The sequence below is a fragment of the Microcebus murinus genome, chromosome 5 (genome assembly GCF_040939455.1).
Source record: "Microcebus murinus isolate Inina chromosome 5, M.murinus_Inina_mat1.0, whole genome shotgun sequence".
NCBI lineage: Eukaryota > Metazoa > Chordata > Mammalia > Primates > Cheirogaleidae > Microcebus > Microcebus murinus.
The window spans coordinates 112,963,331-112,979,113 of NC_134108.1; the positions used below are offsets into that span (position 1 = coordinate 112,963,331).

At 48.2% G+C, this 15,783-nt stretch overlaps 1 long non-coding RNA gene and 1 pseudogene across 1 annotated transcript; both read left to right on the forward strand.

The window, feature by feature from the left end:
- The first annotated feature begins 3,083 nt into the window (after positions 1 to 3,083).
- LOC109730765 (uncharacterized) lies at positions 3,084 to 14,916 on the forward strand. Its single transcript, XR_002223774.2, has 3 exons — positions 3,084 to 3,810; positions 10,237 to 10,292; positions 10,975 to 14,916. It is a non-coding gene; the product is annotated as an uncharacterized LOC109730765 (long non-coding RNA).
- Positions 7,240 to 8,970, forward strand: LOC105855359 (polyprenal reductase pseudogene; annotated as a pseudogene).
- Positions 14,917 to 15,783: the final 867 nt, after the last annotated feature.

The following is a 15,783-nucleotide window of genomic DNA, read 5'->3' on the forward strand; positions in this document are numbered from 1 at the left end:
AAATTGGTACATCAGAAAAAAGGCCATGCACAAAACAGTGTGGATAAGGTGCTATTATCTGTATAAAACGAGGGAAGAGTAAATACATACTTATTTGCTTTTTATGCAGAGAATATTTCTGGAAGGATACATCAAGAAACTAGTAATAGGTTGCCTTTGGGGAGAAAAACTAGATGTCTGGAAACCAGGGATGGGAGGGACACTTTCCAATGTGTTCCTTTCAAATTTTGAACCAGTAAGTGTAGCATCTTTTTAACGATTACTTATATTTTGAAATGTTTAAGAAGAGTAAGAATCAGTGGCTAGAATGAAGGGAATTCTGGACTAGTCAAAGGATCTGGATCTGGATTCTAGACCTAATTCCAGAGATTTGGAGCCTCGTGTTCTGGGACAGCCCAAGCTTCAGCCGCTTCACAGGGCAGCGGCTTGCTTCACACACTGCGCACAGCGCACATGGCGGGGTCACTGCTCCCCAGAGTCAGCCTATTTTGCACATTTCCTTACATATACTAGGTACTCAATAATTTTTTTTTTTTTGAGACAGAATCTCACTCTGTCGCCCAGGCTAGAGTGAGTGCCGTGGCGTCAGCCTAGCTCACAGCAACCTCAAACTCCTGGGCTCAAGCGATCCTCCTGCCTCAGCCTCCCGAGTAGCTGGGACTACAGGCATGCGCCACCATGCCCGGCTAATTTTTTCTATATATTTTTAGTTGTACAGCCAATTTCTTTCTATTTTTTTAGTAGAGACAGGTCTCGCTCTTGCTCAGGCTGGTCTCAAACTCCTGAGCTCCAACAATCCTCCCGCCTCGGCCTCCCAGAGTGCTAGGATTACATGTGTGAGCCACCACGCCTGGCCTCTTAATAACTTTTAAAATGAGTGATCTTACCTAATTTAACCTGTGTCAAAAATATTGGAGCCAAGAATTTTCTCCTCTTTCATTTTCTCCCTCTCCTTTATGCTTCTTCCTGCCTCTGCTCTGCCTCTTCCCTGCAGAAAGGCCTCCTATGTCTTCCTTGCAGCTGCTCTAAACCTTTCGCATCAGTCAAAGCCCAGCGCAAGGCCCCGTTTCCTGCATGAAACTTTCCTAACAGCTCAGCCTTCATCCCTCGTCCAGGGCTTCCACTTACAGTCGGGAGTCTGTTCACTGCACAAGAAGAGCCGCTGGCAAAGGGGGTGAGTGCGGACTCAGATCCAGCCCACAGTCTGCTTGCCAAGCCATGGGCCCTGGCTCAGGGTAGCACTGGCCCCGAAGCAGAAGAGGGGCCCACAGTGATTTGCACAAAGGGGTTGGAGGAGCCTGCAGGTCTGTGTGCATCTCCCTTTCCTAAACTACTGTCTCATTTATGAACATTTGGTTTGTGCCAATTTCCCTGACTTTGGCTCATACTTAGCTCCATGAGCAACAGGACTATGTCTCTGTATCTTTCCATACCCTCCTACGCCTAGCCCAGGGCTGGGCACCTTAAGCCACTCTCTCAAAGGTCTGCAACTAAATCCTAAACTCAAATCCTAGTGATATTTTCTCAGTCCACATGACAACTCCAACGTTAGATCATGCGAAGTCCTCTCCTTCAAATTCTCCTCTGCACTGGCTCCTGGGTTCCCTCTCACTTCTCTGATCACCCATAAAGGAGATGCACTCACGCCCAGCGCAGGGTGGTGGAACTGCATGGACGTGGAAGACAGAGGGGCCCGTTCAGACCCCCACTCTGCCCCTGCGCGGTTGTTAGCCATATGCAGGTGCCATAACCTTCTCGACCCCAGTGCCATCAGATCGTTATTCCTGGTCTTGATCCCCTTGTTGAGTTTAAACTCCTGTGCGTCCTTGGACGTTCCATTACCTGGATTATCTGCCCACCTGCCAAACAGGCAATGGGAGGGTCCTTGGGCTGAGCGTTTGGGGCCACTGTCTCCCTGCGGGCAGTAGGTGGCGCTGTCTCTCCGCCCGCCTCGGCCTCCCAGAGAGCTAGGATTACAGGCGTGAGCCACCGCGCCCGGCCTTTTGTCACCTTTTTAAAATTTATAATTTGTCATTGCTTTTCCCATTTAAGTCAATATTTACTTTGGTTCCTAATTTTATTTGCCCTAATTTTATTTTTGTGCCTTTTTCCTTGAAGAGGCCCAACGTTCTGTAAGCCTCAGCCCCCACAACCTGGCCGTCCGCCCGGCTCCCGGACGGCGCGCGGGGCCGCGGGCGCACTCCCCAGACGCGGCGGTTTTCCAGCTCCGGGCCCTAAAGAGGGCTGAGCCGGCGCACGAGCTGACGGCGCGGGGGACCGGGCTCGGCGGCGCGAGGGCCCAGGGAGACGCAGGGCCCGGCCCAGGCCGTGTGCTCGGCGGCCGGGCCCCTCGGCGCCCGCTGGGAGTCCCTGGCCGCCCGGCCGACCGGGCGGACTGCTCTCAGGCCCTCTCCGCAGCGGCTCCAGTGTCGGGCGAGCCTCGCACTCGGGTGCGCAGGAGCCCCAACGCGCATCTGAGCCCTCCCGGGCTTCCAGCCCCACCTCCCCACCTTTTCGCGTGACTGTCACCATCCACCGTGTGCTTTGGGATTTAATAAAAGGCCCAAAGGAAGGCTCAAAGGAAACTGGGCAATACGTTCGGGATCACTAACCATCGCCCCCACGCCCGCCGCCTCGGGCGCCTTTCAGACGCGCCGCCAGACCTCGCCCCGCCGCCCCCTCCCCCTGCACGGCCGCCCCGCCACGCCTCGCCCCCCGCACGGCCGCTCCGTCCCGCCCCCTCCCCCCCCGCACGGCCGCTCCGCCCCGCCCCCTCCCCCTGCACGGCCGCTCCGCCCCGCCCCCTCCCCCTGCACGGCCGCTCCGCCCCGCCCCCTCCCCCTGCACGGCCGCCCCGCCACGCCTCGCCCCCCGCACGGCCGCCCCGCCACGCCTCGCCCCCCGCACGGCCGCTCCGTCCCGCCCCCTCCCCCCCCGCACGGCCGCTCCGCCCCGCCCCCTCCCCCTGCACGGCCGCTCCGCCCCGCCCCCTCCCCCCCCCGCACGGCCGCTCCGCCCCGCCCCCTCCCCCCCCCCCCCCGCACGGCCGCCCCGCCACGCCTCGCCCCCCGCACGCTGCCCCTTGCCGGCCCGCCGCTGGGAGGCCGCCCCGCCCGCCCCTCCGGACCGGTGCACTTGGCGTCGCGGCTCCTCTCCCGGCCCTGCGCGCCTCGGACTTCTTACAGCATGGCCATCTCCGTCCCTCAGAAACCGAGGCCCAGAGCCCTGAAAGGCGGGTCCCAAAGGCCCCTGAGAGTCGCCATGGAAACCCAGCACCTTTGTGCGTGACTCCGGCAATATTTGCATTTGATGCCTAGGACAGAGGCCTCGTCAGAAAGCCGGCCTCCAAACTCCCCGCTCCACACACCCCCAGTCCTTAAGTCACCTCACACCTCACCTAGCAAAAGCTAGGGGAACAGTTCACCCCAAACCAATGGGATGAAAAGGCTTCGTTTACAAGTGGAGCCTGTGAAAGTCTTCGGGGCCTGCAGACGTTTCACGCATCACTCAGCACCTCTGAGCCTTTTGTTTGGCCCTTTCTGCCTCCAGAGCTTCCTGCAGCTCCAATCTCCTTGCCTGCAAACTGAGACCTAGCAGGGGCCTTTATGCCCCAGAGCAGCTCCTTATAATGGTGTCGAACTGAAGCTACAATTCTCCACGCGGCAGCCTGTGCCTGCATTTTAGGGGCCTGAATCAGTGCGTAAACAGGCCTCTCATTTCGGAGCCCGGTGAGGAGGGCTGCTCTGACTTCAGCGCTTCTGGAATATTAGATGTGTAAGAGGCAGGCTTCTCTTCCCACCCTGGCTGGAGGTGAGGGGGCAATGTGCGTATGCTGGAAAAGGCCATGCAGACTTTAGTACTACAGAAAGAAAGGAGGAGGAGGGAGGAGGGGGGAGGAGGAGGGTGAGGAGGAGGAGGAGGGGGAGGGGGAGGAGGAGGAGGGGGAGAGGGAGGAGGGGGAGGAGGAGGGGGAGGGGGAGGGGGGAAGGGGAGGGGGGAGGAGGAGAAGTGGGGTGAGGAGGAGGAGGGGGAGGGGAGGGGAGGGGAGGGGAGGGGAGGGGCGGGGGAGGAGGAGGACAGAAATTGTTTTCTGAAAGCTAAGCTCCAGAGGAGAGCAAACCAATGAAAATCTGAGGCCTGGATCAGAAGGGTTTCTGCTTCCATTAATAGTCTGAGTAATTCAAGCCTCCAAGCAAAGACAACTAAAAAAGCTGTATGAAATATCTTTAAAGTATCTATTAATAGTTTTGCTGAGCCAAAATTTGGAAAAGGCAAGAATCTGTGGAGGCAGGCCTGGAACTTGGGGTTGCTTCTGTTCTGGGGACATTTGCTGGTCCTGAAGAGAGTTAAAGAACCGAACCCACGTTTTTGGCAGGGTTTAAAGGCTTACAGGAACTTGGAGTAGAGTCTCAAGCCCCCCAAAATCTCCAGCAAGCATTGATTGTTTAAGGTGACTCTAAATTGCTAGTGTCAAAACCAAAAATCCTTTTGGAAAGAAGATGACATCATCCTAGGCTCCAAATAACTTCTGCAAGTACCTTTTCAAATACATCTAGCAAACAAGCAAAGGTAAACAAGCACCGAAGAGGAGAGAAACTGCTAGTAAGAAAAGCAGAAACCACAGATGACAGAAGCGGACCCAGAGGCCTCCGCAATCTGGGATATTACATAGACTATGTAACAACTATGTGTGTCTAAAAAGATAAACAACATGCTCAAAAAATCTGGCAGAGAATTAGAAGTTAGAACAAGTGGCACAACAGATTTGGGGGGAAAAATAGGAAACCTAGACTGAGACAGTGATGGGCACCAGAGCTATAAAGTCGTGGAAACTCAAGTGCGGTGGCCATTGGTCCACCTGTGAGCCTAGGAATAAGTAAGGTGAGAGGCTATGTGACCACAGAGAGAAATGGGGAGAGTAGCTCCCTATTTTACAGTCCAGCTTTTACCACCACAAGATGATATAAGCACCAATAAAAACTAAATATTTTAACTACATAAAGTGTTTGCCATGGCCCATTTACAGGATGGAGGATGAACACAGAACACAAAACAAAAACGCAGAACACAAAGAAAAATGGAGACACATATACAGACGGTTGACTCGAGTAATAATACACTGGGTCAGTTTTATTTTTATACTCTAAAAAATTAAAGTTAGTTCCTTATACATAACCACACAGGCATTGCAGCAATGGCCATAAATGCCAGAACACGTAGCCTTAGGGACACAGATGTCCCCTGACTCAAAGCTTCCAGGTGGTCGCTCTAGGCACCAGGCATAGATCACGGACCGAGATTAGCAAGGATGGGCAAGGCAAGTCACGGGGGCATTTCTCATCCCCAGCTTCTCTTAGGGTGACCCCTTAAGATCTTAGGCTGAACACTGGCAGCTGTGCATGTCTAGGTTGCCCTTCCCTTGAGGGGTCTTACCCGTCATTGACTAACCAGCCATCTTATGGGGATCAAGCAGCAATCACAGGAACAATGTGTTTATCGTGTGGCCTCCAGACCCCCATTGCTGTGGGCTGGGCAGCTCTTGCTTACTTGCAACTCAGGTCCGTTGTTATGCCTCTAGGCAACAGCCCTGTTTATCATAAGGGACCTTGTCCGGAGCACATTACTTTAAAATGCTCTGGGCAGAGCACGTATATTACTGAATTTAATTCTTAAACCAGTATAATATAATGTCAGTCTCCTACATCTCCCCCTATCTTATTTATTTTTGAAGGTGAACGTGATGGAACACAGCCATGTTTTGTCTTTGCTGTTGCTGAGTTGCTTGCCTTTATTTCCAGCACCTGTAGATTAAGAGCACAAAACATAATATAAGGAGGAGAACACCCAAATTACTCCCAATACTACTAAGCATAGTTTTTAATGAAGCCAAAGGGTAGACCTGCGACAATCCACTGGCCAGGCCAGAAAAGAACTCATCATTATTAAAATCCGGCAGATTGTCTTGAAAAGCAGAGGTGATTTCTTGTTCTAATTTTGGAGGTCACCAGTTAGGTTTTGGCCTCCGTTTAACAATTTTCGTAATGACGTCCAATGTCGACTACTATTGAAAGGAATAGGAGTGACACAAAAATGGGAAGAATTCCAATCACAATGGAGAAAAGATTGAGTTGTCAAAACCTGAATTTGGTCTCCCAGCCACTGAACTGTATTCTGCAACTGAATAATTTCGCCTTCCAGGCGAGTATCAATTTCTTGCTGATGTTGCCATATTTTATGCGAATCTTCATGCCACTTACGAACAAAATCAGCCGTTTGCACAGAATGATGTAGAGCAACCCCGGGACAGCAGCTGAGGAAGCAATCGCTATTAAGCCAACGACTGCCGTGATTATCAGCCCAATGACTCTTTGTGTTCTACGAGCCAGAGAAGTTATTTTATTTAAAAGACTGGTGACCAGGGCTGAATCGCCCCAAGGTCGGGAAAGGTAAACAGGCAACCATATCTCTGTACGAGCCTTGAGGATATATAGACTATGTAAGGATCTGTTAAAAGTAGCCCATGGAGTGAAGTTTACACAAGTAAATAGGGCACAATTTCCAGGGCAAGTCAACTGTCCTGTAGACTGATTCCAATAAACAGTTCCCACGAGTAAAAGATAAGGATAAGGAACGCATGCCAGTAAAGGTTTAGAATGGCGACGCTGGAGGTGTACTTTACGCCTCCCTTCTCATCTGAGGACATATTCCCCACCCAGATTTTAAGGTTTCCTCCTGTAGCCAAGAGTTTCCAGATGTGCCCTTGTTTTTCTGAGCCCCGAGTAAGTGAGGCTGTGGAGGGGAAGGGCCTTTATCATGCCAGATAACCGTCGTTGGCAATGGCCTCGACAGTGTCTTCATAAACACGCCAGCGTAAGGAGTGAGCAGAACACTTTTCCTTAAAGTGGCCATAGGGGCTCCAGTCAACAATGTTAGGATTACTGCGTACTTCTTTTAGAACTTTACCTCTACATACGCTCCAATCAAAATGAGCTACAGGAGGTTCAGTGTGAGGCATAGAACAAAGGGGCAGAGATGGAGGTCTTTCAGTTGCGTTAGAAGGCATCCCTTTAAACCCCTTCATAGATAATAGTACAGTGCGGGCTGCAAAAGTAGAGGTGTTATATTGCAGACCCAAGCTTGAGTAGAGGGTACCAGACAATGCTGTCCTGCTCCAAAACAAATGGGATACCCTTGAGCATAAGTAGAGTAATTAGAACCCAGTCTCCCTTCATGCCCGGGATGCGGTGATTGATATTGACAAGGAGGAGGCAGCCATTTGGAATCATTAGTATAGACGATGACTTCAGGCTCCCCCCAAGATACCGCTTTAAAAAGGGGGAGATTGGGCTGCGGTGGCCGGGCGCGCGGCCATGGCTCCCTGGGCGGGCCGAGCTGGCGGCGCTGGACCCGTTGCGCACGCTGTGGCTCCGCTGGCCGCCGCCTTCCTGCTGGCGCTGCTGCAGCTGCTGCCGTGCGGCCTGCTCCCGGGCGCGCGCTCTTCCGGGACCTCATCCGCTACGGGAAGACCAAGAGCGCCGGCCCGCCGCGCCCGGCCGTGTGCCGGGCCTTCGATGTCCCCAAAAGATATTTGTCTCATTTCTATATCATCTCAGTGCTGTGGAACGGCTTCCTGCTCTGGTGCCTTACTCAATCTCTGTTCCTGGGAGCCCCTTTTCCAAACTGGCTTCACAGTTTGCTCAGAATTCTTGGGCTGCACAGTTCCAAGGTGGTGAGCTGGCGCTGTCCGCGTTCTTAGTGCTCGTGTCTACGTCAGCGTGTTCTCCAATGCCGTGATTCACATCGTGCAGTACTGCTTTGGCCTTGCCTACTATGTGCTCGTGGGCCTCACGGTGCTGAGCCAGGTGCCGCTGGACGGCAGGCATGTCTATATAATAGGGAAAAACCTAGTGATGCAGGCGCGGTGGTTCCATATCCTCGGCATGCTGATGTTCATCTGGTCATCTGCCCATCAGTACAAGTGCCACGTCATTCTCAGCAATCTCAGGAAAAATAAAGCAGGCGTGGTCATTCACTGCAACCACAGAATCCCTTTCGGAGACTGGTTCAAATACCTTTCCTCCCCCAACTACTTGGCGGAGCTGATGATCTACATTTCCATGGCCGTCACCTTTGGGTTCCACAACTTAACTTGGTGGCTAGTGGTGACGTATGTCTTCTTCAGCCAGGCCCTGTCTGCTTTCCTCAGCCACAGATTCTACAAAGGCAAATTTGTCTCCTACCCAAGGCATAGGAGAGCTTTCCTGCCATTTTTGTTTTAAGATAACCTCAGCCATGAAGAACGCAGACGAGGTGGCAGATTCGACTCCGAAGGACAGTGAAGTCAGAAAACCAAAGTACAGTTTCTGCAGAGCTGTCTGAAACTCTCTGTTCCATTTTTTTACCCCAAAAGTTTTCACTGAATGAACAATATATGAAGGTTCAAGAAAATGAATCTTCAAAGTGTCTTCCAAGAAGAAAGAACTGGCAGATCTGGGATTGGTGTGTCTGCTCTCTGGGATGGTTTATGAAGCCGACAAACTGATAAAAAGTAGATGAGGATTCGCCAAGCTGCTCCACAGGCAAACTAACCATGAACATAACATATAAACAGCTTCTCACATACACATACATACATGCAAACAGCTTTTCACATACACAGACATACATACACAAGGGAAGAGATAAGATCACCTATGGCTAGGATAGCCTATTAGGGAAAAGTGAACTGGACTATATAATAATATACTAGGTGCTCAGTAAATGTGTGTTGCATTTCAGTAAAAGCAGAATAGCCTTTGAAAATAACAATAATATACAAATTTTACCCCAACGGTTTCAGAGGAAAATGAGTTTGTTGGAGTTCATTTATACTTTCACACATTACCATAAACATCTCCAGTTATCAATAGACATTTCCACTCATCCCCCCCTCAAATCATAGTCTAACAGAAAGTTTTGAAACCTCTTATTTACCACTTTTTTGGTGTCCTCTTGAAGGGAGTACTTCAAAAGTGAAAATATTGGAAAATAAATATTTTTATATTTATGCATAGCAAGGCTTTGTGAATGAAATCGACATACTCTGGATTGGATAGTACTGTAGCCTCATTTACATGTAGTTATTCAAATTGTATTAATGTCTGTCTGTGTTTATTTCAACTAATAGAATGAATCTGAACATATTTAGGCATAACATTTACATTTAAAATAGCTTATATTAAAATACCTGTGATTGATTCAGGGGGAAATAAATGCATGGTATCAAAGAAAAACAAAAACTTGAAAAATAAGACTACAGTCTGAGCATCACAGTAAAAACTACACATTTGTGTAGCATAAGATTTTCTGGCTTATTGGCTGGCGTATTAACTATTCTTTTTATGCAGATGTCCTATTGTAATGTAAGTACCAAAGTTTTGCATTTATGTGTACCTTGCTATAAGGGAAAATGCCTCATTATGAACGAGATAAATATCAAATGCACAATCTAAGAATATCTCTCTGTACTCCAGTCCCTGGAGTTGTAAACCAAGGCATTAAACTGAGATTCTTTTTAATAGAACCTTAAATACATGCATGTCAAAGCACATTCAAAAGTTCTTACAATTCTGATGTAGCATTTTTCTCTCCCATCAATCAAACACCACTTAATTAAGGTTAACCTGTTGCTCAGTCTATTCAAATAAATGACATATGCATTTTTACTTACTTAGAATTTGCCATACTCAGGAAGAAAACTATTTGTACGTTGGAAATGGAAAGCATATTGCAGTTTGGTCTTCATTTCCACACAAATGGCATGTGTAATGTTTAGTGACAAATTATTTGGGAGGGGAAATTGTATTGTATTGTAGCATGCAATTTCATACCCAGTTTAGACTAGGGATTTGGCTGATGTTCTGGAATCTCATTGTACTTTTGCGCAAAATAATGAGCATCTCCCACGAAGAACTCTGCCAGGGGTTGTGAGAAAGCTGCAGAATCCAGTTTCCCATTCCCTGGCCCTGCTGTCTCCATCACATTTGTCACTGTTTTCTATTTTCCCTTTTCCTCCTTTGCATTGCTACGCAAAGAGAAAAGAGGAAATAGTGATGTCCTCATAGGGGTTCAAAAAAAAGTGACACGGCCTTTAGTGAAAGCTTAACCACTGGAGAATAATTGAGAATTACGATTTGCTTGTGATGTCAGAATCAGCACTGGTTTTTGGGTTAGTGAAAACATTCCGTCTGCCTACAGGAAGCACCAGAGAATGTGCAGATTCTTCATAAGGATGATCCAGAAATGGCTTGGAGGTAGAGATTCTTGATTTTCCTGTTGGCTCAGTTGCATAGCCTTAATCTTTCATTCTCTGATATTGTTATGCTAGGGGAAAGGATGTCAAACTACCTCATCAACAGCATTGGCTGGATTAACTACTGACTATAAAAGTATGCTAAAAATAAAAAAAAAAAAAGGGGGGGGGGAGATTGGCCAGACGCGGTGGCTCACGCCTGTAATCCTAGCACTCTGGGAGGCTGAGGTGGGTGGATTGCTCGAGGTCAGGAGTTCGAAACCAGCCTAAGCAAGAGCGAGACCCCATCTCTACTACAAATAGAAAGAAATTAATTGGCCAACTAATATATATAGAAAAAATTAGCCGGGCATGGTGGCGCATGCCTGTAGTCCCAGCTACTCAGGAGGCTGAGGCAGGAGGATCGCTTGAGCCCAGGAGTTTGAGGTTGCTGTGAGCTGGGCTGGCGCCATGGCACTCACTCTAGCCTGGACAACAAAGCGAGACTCTGTCTCAAAATAAATAAATAAATAAATAAAAATAAAAAATAAAAAGGGGGGATAGGGAACATAAGCCCAATATACATGCTGAGCATCAGCAGAAATAACCTGATCAACCAGAGAGGAGCATAAAATTAGTGGAAAGGCAGGTAGGCTAAGGGGCAGCCGCACTGCCAGCGTTACCAACTGCTTTTTCTTCTTTAGTTTTAGATGTCGTGTTGTCATCTTGTGCGGCACCTTGACTGGGACATCGCCTTTTGAGCCGGCGTACAGGAACCCACTCACAACCTTGTCCTGTGGAAACATAAGCATATCCCCGACCCCAGTGAAGAACTTCTCCCTCAACCCATCCTCCAGTAGGAGTGGCAGCAAACACGGGCTCACAGGCCTTTTGCAAAGGAGGGGAAGAGGCGCAATGACGCTCTGCTGCCGAGGCATGCAGGTCCTGCCAAGAATTTAAAACTTAAGGGTACAGAGGGCACGGAGTAAATGCTGGTGAGGAGATTCCTTGATTCCCCCTTTATGTTTTTGTAACTGAAGCTTGAGAGTATGATTGGTACGCTCAATGATGGCTTGCCCTTGGCTGTTAAAAGGAATTCCAGTAATGTGTTGAATGGAATAGAGTGTTAGAAAGCTGGCAGTTTTTGAGAGGTATAAGCTGGAGCGTTATCTGTCTTTAATGTCGCTGGAAGTCCCATGACAGCAAAACAGGAATAAAGATGAGTAATAACTGCATCAGCCTTTTCAGAGCTATGAGCCGTAGCCACTGAAAATGAGAATAAGTGTCAATTGTATGATGAACATAGCGAAGTTTTCCAAACGAGGTGACGTGGGTAGCATCTATCTGCCAAATATGATTACTATGCACCCTTGTGGGTTGCACCCAGGGGGGAGGGAGGGAAGAGCGAGAGGAGCACAGGGGGAACAGGAGCGGACAATAGCACGAGCCTGTTTTTTGGAGAGAGAAAATCGTGTTGAAGGCTTTTAGCATTAGTATGGTGAAGGATGTGCTCAAGTGAGGCATCTTGAACCAAAGCTACAAGTAAAGAGTCAATATTGGTATTGCCTTGTGATGAAGGACTGGGCAATCTGGAATGCAAACGAATGTGCACCAAATAAATAGGAAGATATCATTTGAGAAGAAGAGTCTGTAGGTGTGAAAACAACTGCTGTACCGTTGTAGAAGAATTAAGTGGTAACGAGGCAGTAGGTAGTTGGGAGGTGACATAAGCGGCATATTGAGAGTCACTAATGATATTAAGAGGCTCATTGGGAAAGTCTTGCAGCACCAGACAAATAGCATAAAATTCACTTTGCTGGACTGATGGAAAAGGAGAGATAACAACCTTTTGTACCTGGGAACTCCAGTAATCGGTTTTGCGAGTGCTGGAAACATCGGTAAAAAAAAAGTAGGAGCCGATAGAGGTTGATGAGCTGTGATTGTTAGGGGGAGGACAGAATGTACACGTAAGAAGGAATACAATCTGTGAGGAGGACAGTGGTTATCAAATGTTCCAACATAGTCAGCACAGGCTACCTGCCAGGCGGTAGAAAGTTCAAGATTAGTTTGAATGTTTTTGGAACTCAAATTTGTAACTTTTTATCAAGATCTCGTCTGGAAAATTGGCGAGTTTGTCAGCAGCACCTGGTGATTAAATGAGTGAGTTTATCTAGGTAGTTAAGGAGTTTTTAATTTTGATCATTAGGTAAAAACAGCCACTCAAGGATGCCAGCATCTCAGCCCAGGCATCCTTTAGGAGAATGATAGGTATGAAAGAGATAGAGAATAATCAGAGAGGAAGGTTGAAGAAAGGTAAGTAATCCAGAGCTAAGACATTATTCCAGCTTGCAGCTCCTGCTCGACCTGTGGGGTAAGAGAGTGAGGACTGTGGAGAGCTGAGCTCCCTTGTAATGTAGCAAACAAATGTTGCAAAGCATAAGTAGGTATACCTAATAAAGGTCGTAGCCAATTTGTATCTCCAAGGAGCTTTTGAAAGTCATTGAGTGTTTTTAAATTATCTCTCCTAATTTGTAATTTTTGAGGTTTTAACTGTTGTTCAGATAAACAATATACCGAATAATCAATGGGCAACTCAGTTTGGAATTTTTTAGGAGCAACGACAAGATTGTAGGATTTAAGCTTATCCCAAAGATCATTAAACGCAGCATTACTCAGTGTCTGATTTGGGGCTGCAAGAAGAATATCATCCATACAATGGTAAAGGACAATAGAGGGGTGCCATAGGTGGACAGCATTAACAGCAGGATCAACACATTCTTGGCATAGCAGAGGGCTATTTAGCATGCCTTGGGGCAACACCCGCCACTGATATCTCTCAGTGAGGTGCCCATTGTTATATTCCGGAATGGTAAAAGCGAAGGGCTTACAGTCTGAGGGTTGAAGGGGGATAGAAACAAAGCAATCTTTAAGATCAATAACCATAAGAGACCATCCCCAAGTGATCATGGAAGGCAAAAGGAAGGCCTGGTTGTAAGTGGCCCATTGGTTGGGTACACTTATTTATTTCTTGTAAATCTGTGAGAAATCCCCACTTCCCTGATTTTTTCTTAATAACAAAAACGGGAATTCCACGGAGACATGGAAGGCTCTATATGTCCAGCTTTAAGCTGTTCAGCAACTAAAATTTTTAAAGCTTCGAGCTTTTCTTTTGTTAAAGGCCACTGCTCTATCCATACAGGCTGATCGGTGAGCCAACACAATGACATAGCTCAAGGGGTTTGATGAGCAGTGGCAACTAGTTTAAAGGAGAGGATGTCTCCTCAGAAGCCTTTTTAAAATGTATGGGGTCATAGCCCATTTTTAACATCATATTTTTAACCTTGGCAGGTAAGCAAGGAATGGTCACAAAAGCTCCAAATTGATGTAAAAGATCCCAGCCCCACAAATTTACTGCAATATCGGTAATATAAAATTGTAAAGAAGCTTTTTGACCTTCCTGTCCTAAGCACATGAAAAATCATCACTGCGATAAACATGTAGAGCCTGGCCTGGCCCAGAAAGTACAGTGGGCACGGCGCACTTGGGCCATTCAGGGGGCCACTGAGCAAAGCAAATAATGGAGACATCGGCCCCAGTGTCTAGCAACCCCTCAAAAGAGCGGTCTGCAACAGTGAGATTGGGGACAGGCCGAGAATCTTGAATTAAAGTTTCCCAAAACACCTTTGTGCCTGTGCTGCCACGTCCCCCTTGGCGATCGGCGTCTCAGGTGGGAAACGGGTATACGGCAGAAGTAAAATCTGAGCTATGCGGGTTCCTGCAAAAATTTTTGTAATCTGAGAGACAGAAGCCATAATTTGAATTTCTCAGGATCAATGACTCCCAAGTGTATAAAAAGACCTTTTAGGGTGTTATTACTTTTTCCAATTATCAATCCAATTTTTCCCTGAGGCATGGGACCAAAAACTTGAGTAGACAGCTTATGAACACCCCCTGCTGGCATTAATGTATAGGTTCTGGCCACAGAGAGTTCGGCCGCTGAACTGCCTTTGGTGGCCATGTGTAACTGGGTAATTTTTAAGCATTGCTCGTCCGCAGAAAGGGGTGGTACCTCTGATGGGCCATCCCATCGCTCACCAGGTACTGCTGAAAGTGAGGCCTCATATTGTTTTGGGGGCCCTGAGGTCGAGGGCCCCTCGAGAAGTCTCCCGACTGGGGATCTGAAAGGGGATTTCCATCTTTATCAAATTTTGATCGTTAGTCCAGTGACCTATTTTACTGCACCAGCCACAAGGCTTTGAAGGCAAAGTTTTACGGGCTGGGCATTTAGCCCTCCTCGTCTGCATTCTTTTCTAGTATGTCCCACTTTACCACAGCTGTGACATGTGGGGCGACCACCCCCTTTTCAGTGGCTCCAGCTATTAAGGTGGCGTGGCGAGCAGCGCCCCCCACACCGGCACAAGCTCAGACAGACTCGTCCAAAGTGGTGCCGCTAGCCTTTAACGGGTGCAAAATTTTTTGACAATCAGGATTAGCGTTTTCCACAGCCAAAGATTGTATGATAATAGTAGCAGCCTCCGTGGAACTAACGCTCCTCTGAACTGCCTCTTTAAGGCGAGATAAAAAGTCAGTATATGGCTCAGCAGGGCCTTGCATATTTTGGCAAAGGACGAACCCAGGACACCAGAGGTCTCGATCCTTTTCTGGGCTCAAATAAAAATGGACTTGGTCTGAGCTACGGCTGCATCTCCGAGTCTTGCTTGGGCTTCTAAGGTTTTATATTGCCCTGAGCCTGTAAGCTCGTCCTCGTCAGCCCCTGAGGATTTTGTTGAGCGTTGAGACGAGCCTGAATACATGCTCCCCAACCCACCAACTGCAAAGTTGCAGCCATTGAGGGCTCTCTAAGGTAGTTGTTCCTAACTGTTCCCAATCTAAAGGAATGTTTTGGCTCGAAAAGGCATCAATATGACCAGTATGGAGATTGGGGACCATATGATTGAACTGCTTGCTTGACTTCCTTCAGAATTTTGTACGGAAGACCTTGACATCTAACATGAAAACCACCTCCTGGATAGTTAGCATCTACTCCAGGCCAAAAGCCTCCCTGACGATGGGGACGCCCTATGTCGGGGGATGGGAAAGCAGTGCCTGACTTTGGCATTGAAGGTGGATTGTCATCAAAATCAGGAGGAGGGGGAGAATCATCATCCAGCCCCTGAGTACCCAAAGGAACAGTAAAAATGCATTTTAAAGACGGGCGGTGGGCTGAACAGGAAAGGCGGCAAGAGGAGGAGGTGGCGGTGGACCAGCCGCGGCAGACATCCTGCTCTTCTCAAACAAAGGGATTGACTCCTGCATTTCAGATCGAACAAGCTCTTTTAACTTGACTCAGGCAGAAACATCAGAAGAGGGATCAACTCTTTCCTCTCCTGAGGACTCCTCCCGATCATCTTTACTTGGGGAAGGAGGTCGAGATCTCGGAGGGTTTTTATCAGTTTCCCATCAGAATCACCCTTCTCCAAGTCCGGCCGTAGGAGAGAGAGAGCCTGAGTAAC